Genomic DNA, 13,381 nt, shown 5'->3' with positions numbered 1-13,381 from the left:
CCTTCTCTGCTTTTGATACACGTGCATTCCTTCCTGATCATTAATCATAGATGCTACCTACAACTGTAAGGGTGAAGTGGGCGACAGTACATGCCCCAAATCTTACTTAAGTACTCCTCTTATTAGTGATTAGCAACGACCATTATTTGATAGAATTAGAGGAGGTCGTGTGTAGGGCGGCAACAGGGAGAACAAAATGAAAGGACCGGCATGGTAAATCGCACGAGGTCCAGTGGGAGGGGGGAGCCACTTTTTATCTCCCCACCTCTTCATATAATAGTCGGTCGATCGAGGAACACCCCATGTGCTTCTCTTCCCTCAGTTGGTCTTTTGGGCAATTTCGACGCTCTTCCTCTTCGAGTTGCTCCACTCCATTGTCGACCGGCAACTTTCTGATACAACAGGCTGCAGGTCCATAATCTCTCATCAGATTTCTACACACCTAGGTTCGGTCATCGATCATATTCATATCCTTACAAATTATTATTATTATTATTCCTTTTTTGTTCTTGTCATGCTAAGACTAAGACTGATGTATAAATAATCATCGGTTTTGCCTAGTTTATAGAACATGGAGATATTTATTTCATTAATCATTGTCATGTCTTCTAGAATTAGGAAGTCATATAATTAAGTGAAATATACCTTGGAGATCCTTATGTTAATTTGTAGGGTTCCATCGTAATTTCTCATCAGATCCCTACATATCTAGGGCATGCATCCATCATATTCATATCATCAGAAAAGTACTTTTTTCCTTATCTTTTTTTGTTATTTTTTCTTTTCTTGCCAAATTTTGTTACTTTTTTATAGCGGATTTACTATCCTCAGTTGTTTGAAAACAAAATTTGGACCGGTCAGTTTTAGATAGGAGAGAAGAACTCACACCTAGCCGGCGTCGCAGGTGGAGGCTTAACGATTTGGGTGTGGGGTGGGGTGCCAGTGCGAAAAAGAAAAGGGTATACAGGGATGGTCAGGGCGGCGGTGGCACGCCGAAGGAGGGTGGTTCAGTGAGGCGACACGGTAGTGCCGCCGGGATCGGTCGTTGAGGCCGACAATTAGGTCTAGGTTGGAGGTCGGCGAGCGCCATGCTGGGCGAGGAAGAAGGAGGTGGGCGGCTGTTGGATCGATATCCAACGGTTGGGGTGAATCAACTTAGAACTAAAAAAAAAGGAAATTGTTTTATAAGCTCTCATTTATTACATCTCCTCATCGTGTTTTCGGGAGTTAGGGTGTCACACAATTAAGTGAAGACATGGTTGTTTTTAAATTTTGTGAAGACATACTTTGATTATCCGTATTTTAAACTGTAGGGTTCCGTCGCCTGGTTTGTAGATACCGCCCTGGACGTTCCAAACCCAGGTTTTCATTTCTGCATTTCGCACATCTATACTAACTTTTCTAGATATATACGGCCTACACGTTTGTTAATTTGTCATCTTGGTTGCGGTTCTCGTTAACCACAAGCCAGGCAAAGGGCGCGTGCGAGACACTCAGGTGGCGGCGGGAAGGTGCACCGAAGCTTCCTGCGCCCGAACAAATCTATCTCCCCGGCCAGGCCAACCAACTTTGTCGCGCAGGTAGTTGAAGCCCTGTCTTTTTGCTCTTTTGCCTTTTCAGCGAGGGAGTTCAAGCTTTGGTTTGGAAGCATGCAGATAGACGACAGATAGGTCCTCCTGCATGCATGAGCACGGAAGCGGCGAAGGTAACTCCACACGCCGAACCGCCGTGTTTTGGATTTGTGTTTGCAGATCGAGGGCGGTGGTGTGCACGACTGCACGAACAGCTATACTAACCTTGTCTGAACCCTGAACCCTGAACCGCCGCGCTTGTCCGGCCCTAGCCGCTGCGTCATCGGCTCGCGCTTTTGAGTTGGCTTTGCTATCTGATCCTGGCCTGGATATGCGTGCCTACGGGTCATCACTTGTCTCTGGTGGTCGATTGGACGGTAACTGATGAGATAGAGTGAGGCTTTCCTCTTCAGTTACGATTAGCTTTGCAGTGATCAGATCGCCACGTCGGTGCGTGCGCGCCAGCCGTCCGTGGCTCGTCTTTCGTTACCGGTGCGTGCCTTGCCGTGTACACTCGTGGCCGGCTTCGGCTTTCGGCGGAACAGTTTGTGCATGCATGCATGCCGCGCCGCATGCCTGTGCGGACGTGCACGCCATGGCTGAAACTTTTGGTTTGGGTTGGTGAATGGTGGCCACGGGACAAAACTCGTTGGAATCAGGCGCATGAATGGCTAATATCGGTGGTGGGTGGTGGTGCAGTGCGGCATAAGTTTCCCACAGTAAGAACTGCACGACACTGTATTAGCCATCCGTGTGCCTCGTTCCAACAAGTTTTGTCTCGTGGTCACCACCTACCACTCCAAACCAAAAAATTTAGCCATCGCGTGCACGTCCGCACAGGCATGCGGCGCGGCCGGCATGCACGCACAAACTGGCCCGCCGAAAGCCGAAGCCGGTCACAAGTGTACACGGCAACGCCGGTAGCAAAAGGCCAGCTATGCACGGCTGCCCCGCACACACCGACGTGGCGTTCTGATCATTGCAAAAGCTAATCGTAACTGGAGATGAAAACCTCGCTCTAGCTCATCACTTACCGTCACCGATCGAATTACCCGTCATGTCACAGTGTCATCGTACGCGTCAATCGATCAGACTGTGATGTGATCTCACTAATCGTGGAATCACGGTGACAATTCGCCTCCTGCATCGATCAGATCCGCTACCCACTACGCAGTACTACGGGTAGGAGTACTACCATGCGTCTCGTCCATCATTTTGTCCCAAGCTCCCCACCAGCCAAATTCTGGTATACTTTTACTGTTGTTGTAATAAATCTCTCTCCTATGGTTCTACCCCTTGTGATGTGTATATAAACAGGGCAGCGAGTGAACACAAGACATCTTCGAGATTATACTCACAAGTCACAATCGTTCTTGGTATCACAACCATCTTCTCCTCTTCACCATGAGCAACATCTCTCCTTCATTCACCGCCCCCACCCTTCTGGCCACGTCCTCCTCCTTTCGTCATTTCTTTCCCCTCGGCAGCACCAAGAAGGCCAAGCCTGTCCTCCCCTCTACCCGTCCTGAGCCTCCTATGCACCGCATCGATATTACCCACTTCATCAATTTCAAGCTAGATCTCGCCGCAAACAACTACGCTGAGTGGACGCGGAAGTTCTACGCTATCCTCGCCAAATACGACTGCGCCCACCATGTCGACCACGAGTCTGATCCCCGTCTTCAAGATGCCAAGTGGCGCAACGACGATCTGACCATTGTGTTGTGGTTCTATGCTACCATTTGCGACGAGCTCTATCAAGTGGTGAGGGAGCCGGAGAACACCGCGTATACCGTTTGGGACAAGTTGTACACCTTCTTCCGGGACAACCAGCCCGGATGGGCCATCCACGTCCGCGAAGAGTTAAGCGCCACCGAGCAAGGAGACATGACGGTGGCCGCCTACTGCAATCGGATTAAGGCCCTCGCCGACGCCCTCGCTGACGCAGGTGAACCAGTCAGCGATGATATGTTGACATTGCAAATGATCCGAGGACTCAACAACCGCTTCCATGTGCTGGCAACTACTCTTCCCATGCACAGGCCTTTTCCTACCTTTATCTAGGCCCGTTCCATGTTGTTGCTAGAAGAAATCAATCTTAATGCACGTGACAGGGCCAAGGGATCCTCCACCATCACCATTGGCACCAACACCGGCTCCAACTCCACCCCCGGTAGAAGCAACAATGGGAATCAAGGCGATCGCAACGCTTTTTCTAACACCGGGCCTGGACAGTCGGCACAACCGCAACAACGACCCTGGATGGGCTACTTTGCGCCATGGGGGGCGCCCTTCCCGTTGCTGAGGCAGCCGCCGCACACTCAGCGGGCCCCTCGAAACGCCCGCGGCATCCTCAACCCACGCCCATCTGCTCCAACTCAGGGATACTCGTTGCTCAACTCCATGGCATCCATCTTTATGCCGTCGCCTCCCTCGCGGGACCAGTTCTCCGTGATCGACAGGGCGCCCGGCAACACAAACTCCACCCCTCCTCCGACAATGACTAGTACATGGACTATGCCGCGTAATCGCATGTGACGGGTTGCAGAGGTAATCTCAACTAGTATCTTTTCTCTTCAATGCACGCTTGTCGTCGTTTAGTTGTTAGTGATGGTTCCTGGATCACCATTATTCCTACTAGTTATACTCATCTCGGTCATACTCCCCCTTTCTCTCAACAATGTTTGATGTTTTACTCTTGATTGTTAATAACTTCATACCCATATGCAATTTTACTCGGGGCAATTCTTGTTCTATTGAATTTGATCCATATGTTTGTTTTGTGAAGGATCTAGCCACCAAGGGAATCATCGGGAGATCTAGTTGTTCGAAAGATCTATATTCGCTTTTCTCCATAAATAATGGTGGCCCCTCGATCTCAACATGTGGCATCGGCGACTTGGACCTAGGGCAAGCTTCCTTAGTGGCCATGACAAAAAAAAAGTCTTCCTTCTTGTGATAAGCCAATGCGGCCATCACATGTTTGTGAGTCTTGTCAATTAGGGTGGCAACCTCGATTGCCTTTTCTTATTTGTCTTTATATATCACCTTTCCAAAATACATTGTGATTTGTGGACTGTGCCAATTTATAGTTTCTCTGGTTCCCAGTACTACCCTATCATTTTATATGACTGTTCTCATTATTCCTGAATATTTTCCCTTAGAAACAAATCTGGTACAACTAACAACTTGCAACGTTTTCTATAACTGACAAGTGGGCCCTGGTTAGTTGGTTAGCCGGCTGATTTAATTAGGTAAGGCTAAGTTTAACCATCATGGGTCCCAGCGTCAAGTTTGACCTGCCCACGCCAGCTTTGATTGCCCCCACTACCACTACAAACTTTGCTCTATTTTGCAACGCTTCACTTGTGTCATGTATAACCCGTTTTCATCATGGAAAATAGATACTCTAGCGACATTTTTCGGTCACCGCGCCCACCATCACTGAAGCGCCGTCATAGAAAATAAAATTTTGACGGTACCACTTTTTTCGTCACGCAAGTTGGCATATTAGGTGACGGACAAAAAAATGTCACCAGTGATCATGTTCGGTGACGACCCAGAATGTCACCTATGATGGCCCAATATGTCGCCTAAAATCTTTTTGGCGACGTTAATCATGTCACCGGTGATCTGTTCAGGGTTGACTGGTCAAAGATTCAGACAGGTGGGGCCAGCAGTTGCCGACGTTCTTCTTCCATGGGCGTCCGCCGTGGGTTTTATTGCCGTCCATCCCGTCAGTAATAACCGGGCATCAGTTTTGACCGATCAAAGCTACTGACATATGGGCCCAGAATATGCTGACGTGGTTGCTTACAAGTGGGACTAGACATTGTTGACGACATACATTTACGTCACAATTATCGTCGCTTGTAGAAAAAATGTGAATTTTCCAGTGAATCTGTATTTAATTTGTAATTTCAGGAAAATAGATTGAAAATTTGATTTGCTGAAATATGAGATTTCAAACATTGGCAACAGAGCTTCCATTATAAGTGAATCCTGACATTTTACAAGGAGAAGCGGAGGACAAATTGTCGAACAAAGTAAAAATAAATTGACTATAAGCATGAGGCCATCGGTGTTTTCAGGCGTTGTCTTGTGCTGACTGTGTGGACTTCCTTAACAGGTGAGTGAGCATTGCCTCCATATGTCTTTGCATTTTTGTCAAAGACAATGGATTTCTGTAAGTGCATCTAGTGCCCTTTAGTGATTTTGGTGTATTGAAGACTTATAGGTTAAGGGACTAATGTGTTTGTGAGTGTACACAGATTTATAAGTCTATGAGGAGTTTGACATTTACAGAGGAAGTCGACCCCTCAAAATGAATGTCTTCAACCGAAGACTTTGAAAGTAAAGGAATTGGTGTGACCGTGAAGACTTAATATTCATGCGAGGAATATGAAGCGTGAAGACTTTTGTTTTCGTAGTTTCGTTTTTCTCTTTCTTGAGTCATAGGAAACACCATACTGTTAAAGGGGGTCGAGGTAAAACTAAGGAAAAGTTTCTTAGTGATGCTCATCTCAAAATCCTACACCTGTCAATCCTTTCGAGTGAAGCCATTGAAAACCTCATACAGTTCAGTCAATTTCTTCAGTGACAGAGACGAAGATCTTCTGGTCTCTGAGGAATTTGTTCTGACTGAGGAGTTAGGAATTCGCCAGTGCGGATTGCTTACAAGTGAGGAACATGATAGCCCTGAGGAATTTGATAGCCAAATTTTCGACCATTGCTGTGCTACGCGCCAGCTGTCCCAAAATATCTATCCACCTAATGGTCATATCATTGAAGGGCATTTATGTCTTATCATGTTGGGCTGCTCCCTAGGCTATAAATAGCCGCCCCCTACAACCACTAGTTGGTTGGCTACTCCGAGATAAACTAACACTTGTCATTGAGAGCATCCCATTCTCCGAGGACTTTGAGCGAAAATCATCAAGTGAGGAAAAACCCAAAACCCAAACCAAACACCTACAAACCGAAAGTGATTGAGCATCACTGAAGAGATTGTTCATGTGTGGAACCGATGCTTGTTACCTTTGAGGACCGTGCATCCTTCAGACGGTTAGGCATCATGGTCTAGAGCATCCAAGAGGAAATTGTGGATCGCCGAGTGACCGAGTCTGTGAAGATTTGGAAGTCACCTGAAGACTTACCACGAGTGATTGGGCGAGGTCTGTGTGACCTTAGCTCAAGGAGAATACGGTGAGGACTGTGTGTTCAGGACTGTGTGTCCTCAGGTTTAAATACCTAGCCGCTCCAACCAGACATACGACTGTCACAACAGTTGGACTGGTCTACCAAATCATTGTCTTAACCAAGCTGCTGATTCTATTTCCTCAACTCTTTCATTTCCTCAATTCTGTGTAGAAGTACTTGATCGTTACAGTTTGAAGACTTTGACTGAAGACTTTCTCAATTTCTTCAATCCTATTTCTTTAGTCAGTTTGTCTTCAGCCTGCTTATCCTGTGTTTACGCTACTTGTACTTTGTGCTTGTTTTCATTTCTTCATGATGACTGTGCTACTACTCTGTTATGCTTGCATCTGAGTACTTATTCCACTGCTAAGTAGTTCATTGCTTAGGAATATCCTCGCCCTGAAATTCCTCAGTGACAAATTTATAAAAATCGCCTATTCACCCCCTCTAGTCGATATAACACACTTTCAATTGGTATCAGAGCGAGGTACTCCCTTGTTCTATTGATTTTGGTTTAACCGCCTGGAGTTTTAAGTTATGTCGACTGCAGGCATGATCAAGGTCTCTGCTGGGTGTCCTACCTTCGATCGGACGGACTACCCCTACTGGAAGAATAAGATGTGAATGCATCTTGAAGCAATTGACAATGATCTCTGCTACGTTGTGGAAAATGGTGTTCCCTATGTCACTCCAACCATCAACGCTGCTGATGTGAAGAGATTCAAGCAACTTGACTCTCAAGCGAAGAACGTCATATGTGGCCATCTTAGCAAAGGGCAGTATGGCACATTGAGTGCTTTGGAGACAGCAAAGCTTATCTGGGATAGGTTGTCCAAGGTCAACGAGGGAGTCTCAACACAGCATGACTCTCGAGTTGACGTTCTTCGAAATCTCTTCAACCACTTCAAAAGACTCGACAATGAAAATGTTCAGCAAACCTTCGATCACCTCACTGACATCTCAAATGAGCTTCAAGCACTTGGTGCCACTGATGATACAAGAACGTGGCACTGATGATACCATGAGGTGGTGAAGAAATTTCTGAGATAGCTTGATTCCTCATTTGACACTCTACCACTAATGATACAAGAACGTGGAGACTACAAGGCACTTGATCCCGCTGATATTCTCGAGAGGCTAAACACTCATGAGTTCCAACTTGCTGAGAAGAGAGATCTCTATGGATCAAGCTATGGCAGAACTCGCGCTTTGAAGGCCAAGGCAGTCTTTGAATCTGAAGGTGAGGATTCTGGTAGTAGCCTTGGTGATCCTGAAGAACTGAGTCAGGAGCTAGCAATGCTCGTGATGAATTTCCAGAAGTTCTCAAGACGCGGTCGCTTTGGTAAATCCTTAAGAAATGATGACATCAGATCAGATTCCTCATCCCGTGACTACAAGAAGAGAACTTGCCACAAATGCAAGAAACCTGGTCACTACATTCAAGATTGTCATCTGTGGGAAAATGAATCAAAGAATAAGAAATACAAGGATTACAGTTCCGATGACTCAAAGAAGAAGAAGAAATCTTCAAAGTCTTCATCATCAAAATCCTCGAAGTCTTCATCTCACAAGAATAGCAGCTCCAAGAAGGCTCGGGCATTCATTGGCAAGGAAACTGACTCTGAAGCTAAATTTGAGGAAAATGAGGAAGACAAAGCATCTGAGGAGTCGGAATCTGGTGTGGCGAGCCTAGCCCTCACTACTGCTTTCGTCAGCAAGTCCATCTTAAACTCTGAGGAGAATGACTGCTACCTCTTGAGCATGCCTTGGTTTTCCATTGAAGAGGAAAGGGTGATGCAGCAAAGTAGCGTAAGTATTTCCCTTAGTTTTTGACAACCAAGGTATCAATCCAGTAGGAGATTACACGCAAGTCGCCTAGTACATGCACAAACAATCAAGAACCTTGCAACCAACGCGATAAAGGGGTTGTCAATCACTTCACGGCCACTTGCAAAAGTGAGATCTGATAAAGATAATAAGATAAATATTTTTGGTATTTTTGTTGTATAGATTGAAAAGTAAAGATTGCAAAACAAAATAAACAGTAAACTAGAATCGTAGATGGGAAACTAATATGATATAAAATAGACCCGGGGCCATAGGTTTCACTAGTGGCTTCTCTCATGATAGCATGTATTACGGTGGGTGAACAAATTACTGCTGAGCAATTGATAGAAAAGTGCATAGTTATGAGAATATCTAGGCATGATTATGAAATATAGGCATCACGTCCGTGTTAAGTAGACCGAAACGATTCTGCATCTACTACTATTACTCCACACATGGACCGCTATCCAGCATGCATCTAGAGTATTAAGTTCATAAGAACAGAGTAACGCATTAAGTAAGATGACATGATGTAGAGGGATAAACTCAAGCAATATGATATAAACCCATCTTTTTATCCTCGATGGCAACAATACAATACGTGCCTTGCTGCCCCTACTGTCACTGGGAAAGGACACCACAAGATTGAACCCAAAGCTAAGCACTTATCCCATTGCAAGAAAGATCAATCTAGTAGGCCAAACTAAACCGATAATTCGAAGAGACTTGCAAAGATATCAAATCATGCATATAAGAATTCAGAGAAGAACCAAATATTGTTCATAGATAAACTTGATCATAAATCCACAATTCATCGGATCTTGGCAAACACACCGCAAAAGAATATTACATCGAATAGATCTCCAAGAACATCAAGGAGAACTTTGTATTGAGAACCAAAGAGAGAGAGAGAAGAAGCCATCTAGCTAATAACTATGGACCCGAAGGTCTATGGTAAACTACTCACACATCATCGGAGAGGCTATGGTGTTGATGAAGAAGCCCTCCATGATCGATTCCCCATGCGGTAGATCGCCAGAAAAGGTCCCCAGATGGGATCTCACGGGTACAGAAGGTTGCGGCGGTGGAAAAGTGGTTTCGTGGCTCTCCTGGATGTTTTTAGGGTATAAGAGTATATATAGGCGAAAGAAGTACGTCGGTGGAGCTACGAGGGGCCCACGAAGGTGGGGGCGCGCCTACCCCCATGGACGCGCCCTCCTGCCTCATGGCCGCCTCGTTGCGTCTTTGACTTCCACTCCAAGTCTCCTGGATGACGTTTGTTCCAAGAAAGATCCTCGCGAAGGTTTCGTTCCGTTTGGATTCCGTTTGATATTCCTTTTCTGCGAAACACTGAAATAGGCAAAAAAACAGAAACTGGCACTGGGCCTCCAGTTAATAGGTTAGTCCCAAAAATAATATAAAAGTGCATATTAAAGCCCATTAAACATCCAAAACAGATAATATAATAGCATGGAACAATCAATAATTATAGATACGTTGGAGACGTATCAGCATCCCCAAGCTTAATTCCTGCTCGTCCTCGAGTAGGTAAATGATAAAACAGAATTTTTGATGTGGAATGCTTCCTAACATAATTTTCAATGTAATTTCCTTTATTGTGGCATGAATATTTAGATCCGAAAGATTCAAGACAAAAGTTTAATATCGACATAAAAATAATAATACTTCAAGCATACTAACCAAACAATTATGTCTTCTCAAAATAACATCATCCCTACAAAATCATATAGTTTGGCCATGCTTCATTTTCATCACACAAAATGCTCCCATCATGCACAACCCCGATGACAAGCCAAGCAATTGTTTCGTACTTTAGTATTCTCAAACTTTTTCAACTTTCACGCGATACATGAGCGCGAGCCATGGTCATAACACTATAGGTGGAATAGAATATGATGATGGAGGTTGTGTGGAGAAGACAAAAAGGGAGAAAGTCTCACATCGACGCGGCTAATCAACGGGGTATGGAGATGCCCATCAATTGATGTCAATGCTAGGAGTAGGGATTGTTGGGGAACGTAGTAGTTTCAAAAAAATTCCTACGCACACGCAAGATCATGGTGATGCATAGCAACGAGATGGGAGAGTGTAGTCTACGTACCCTCGTAGACCGAAACCGGAAGGTTATGACAACGCAGTTGATGTAGTCGTACGTCTTCATGGCCCGACCGATCAAGCACCGAAACTAAGGCACCTCCGAGTTCTAGCACACGTTCAGCTCGATGACAATCCCCAGACTCCGATCCAGCAAAGTGTCGGGAAGAGTTCCGTCAGCACGACGGCGTGGTGACGATCTTGATGTTCTACTGTCGCAGGGCTTCGCCTAAGCACCACTACAATATTATCAAGGACTATGGTGGAGGGGGGCACCGCACACGGCTAAGAGAACGATCTTGAAGATCAACTTCTTTGTCTAGAGGTGCCCCCCTGCCCCCGTATATAAAGGAGCAAGGAGGGAGGCCGGCCGGCCCTTGGGGCGCGCCAAGGAGGAGGAGTCCTCCTCCTAGTAGGAGTAGGACTCCCCTCTTTCCTACTCCTACTAGGAGGGGGAAAGGAAGGGGAGAGGGAGAAGGAAAGGGGGGCGCCGCCCCCCCCCTCTCCTAGTCCAATTCGGACCAGAGGGGGAGGGGGCGCGCGGCCCACCCTGGCTGCCCCTCTCTCTCTCAACTAGGGCCCATAAAGCCCATTACTTCTCCCGGGGGGGTTCCGGTAACCCTCCGGCACTCCGGTTTTCTCCGAAATCACCCGGAACACTTCCGCCGTCCAATATATCAATCTTTATGTATCGACCATTTCGAGACTCCTCGTCATGTCCGTGATCACATCCAGGACTCCGAACAAACTTCGGTACATCAAAATATATAAACTCATAATGAAACTGTCATCGTAACGTTAAGCGTGCGGACCCTACGGGTTCGAGAACAATGTAGACATGACCGAGACATGTCTCCGGTCAATAACCAATAGCGAAACCTGGATGCTCATATTGTCTCCCACATATTCTACGAAGATCTTTTATCGGTGAGACCGCATAACAACATACTTTGTTCCCTTTGTCATCGGTATGTTACTTGCCCGAGATTCGATCGTCGGTATCTCAATACCTAGTTCAATCTCATTACCGGCAAGTCTCTTTACTCGTTTCGTAATACATCATCTCGCAACTAACTCATCAGTTGCAATGCTTGCAAGGCTTATGTGATTTGCATTACCGAGAGGGCCCAGAGATACCTCTCCGACAATCGGAGTGACAAATCCTAATCTCGAAATACGCCAACCCAACATGTACCTTTGGAGACACCTGTAGAGCTCCTTTATAATCACCCAGTTACGTTGTGACATTTGGTAGCACATAAAGTGTTCCTCCGGCAAACGGGAGTTGCATAATCTCATAATCATAGGAACATGTATAAGTCATGAAGAAAGCAATAGCAAGATACTAAACGATCGGGTGCTAAGCTAATGGAATGGGTCATGTCAATCACATCATTCTCCCAATAATGTGATCCCGTTAATCAAATGACAACACATGTCTATGGTTAGGAAACATAACCATCTTTGATTAACGAGCTAGTCAAGTAGAGGCACACTAGTGACGTTTAGTTTGTCTATGTATTCACACAAGTATTATGTTTCCGGATAATACAATTCTAGCATGAATAATAAAAATTTATCATGATATAAGGAAATAAATAATAACTTTATTATTGCCTCTAGGGCATATTTCCTTCAGTCTCCCACTTGCACTAGGTCAATAATCTAGTTCACATCGCCATGTGATTTAACATCAATAGTTCACATCACCATGTGATTAACACCCATAGTTCACATCGACATGTGACCAACACCCAAAGGGTTTACTAGAGTCAATAATCTAGTTCACATCGCTATGTGATTAACACCCAAAGAGTACTAAGGTGTGATCATGTTTTGCTTGTGAGAGAAGTTTAGTCAACGGGTCTGCCACATTCAGATCCGTAAGTATTTTGCAAATTTCTATGTCAACAATGCTCTGCACAGAGCTACTCTAGCTAATTGCTCCCACTTTCAATATGTATCCAGATTGAGATTTAGAGTCATCTGGACCAGTGTCAAAATTTGCATCGACGTAACCCTTTACGGCGAACCTTTTTGTCACCTCCATAATCGAGAAACATATCCTTATTTCACTAAGGATAATTTGGCCGCTGTCCAGTGATCTATTCCTAGATCACTATTGTACTCCCTTGCCAAAAACAGTGTAGGGTATACAATAGATCTGGTACACAGCATGGCATATTATATAGAACCTATGGCCAAGGCATAGGGAATGACTTTCATTCTCTCTCTATCTTCTGCCGTGGTCGGGTTTTGAGTCTTACTCAACTTCACACCTTTGTAAACCAGGCAAGAACTCCTTCTTTGACTGTTCCATTTTGAACTACTTCAAAATCTTGTTAAGGTATGTACTCATTGAAAAACTTATCAAGCATCTTGATCTATCTCTATAGATCTTGATGCTCAATATGTAAGAAGCTTCACCGAGGTCTTTCTTTGAAAAACTCCTTTCAAATACTCATTTATGCTTTGCAGAATAATTCTACATTATCTCCGATCAACAATATGTCATTCACATATACTTATCAGAAATGCTGTAGTGCTCCCACTCACTTTCTTGTAAATACAGGCTTCACCGCAAGTCTGTATAAAACTATATGCTCTGATCAACTTATCAAAGCGTATATTCCAACTCCGAGATGCTTGCACCAGTCCATAGATGGATC

At 45.1% G+C, this 13,381-nt stretch overlaps 1 long non-coding RNA gene and 1 pseudogene across 1 annotated transcript; both read left to right on the top strand.

The window, feature by feature from the left end:
- The first annotated feature begins 1,307 nt into the window (after positions 1-1,307).
- On the top strand, positions 1,308-4,684 carry LOC125554151. The gene is made up of 3 exons (XR_007304333.1): positions 1,308-1,362; positions 1,472-1,580; positions 4,360-4,684. It is a non-coding gene; the product is annotated as an uncharacterized LOC125554151 (long non-coding RNA).
- Positions 2,927-4,283, top strand: LOC125554150 (annotated as a pseudogene).
- Positions 4,685-13,381: the final 8,697 nt, after the last annotated feature.

Source organism: Triticum urartu, chromosome 4 (assembly GCF_003073215.2).
Source record: "Triticum urartu cultivar G1812 chromosome 4, Tu2.1, whole genome shotgun sequence".
NCBI lineage: Eukaryota > Viridiplantae > Streptophyta > Magnoliopsida > Poales > Poaceae > Triticum > Triticum urartu.
This window is presented reverse-complemented; position numbering and strand designations above follow the sequence as displayed.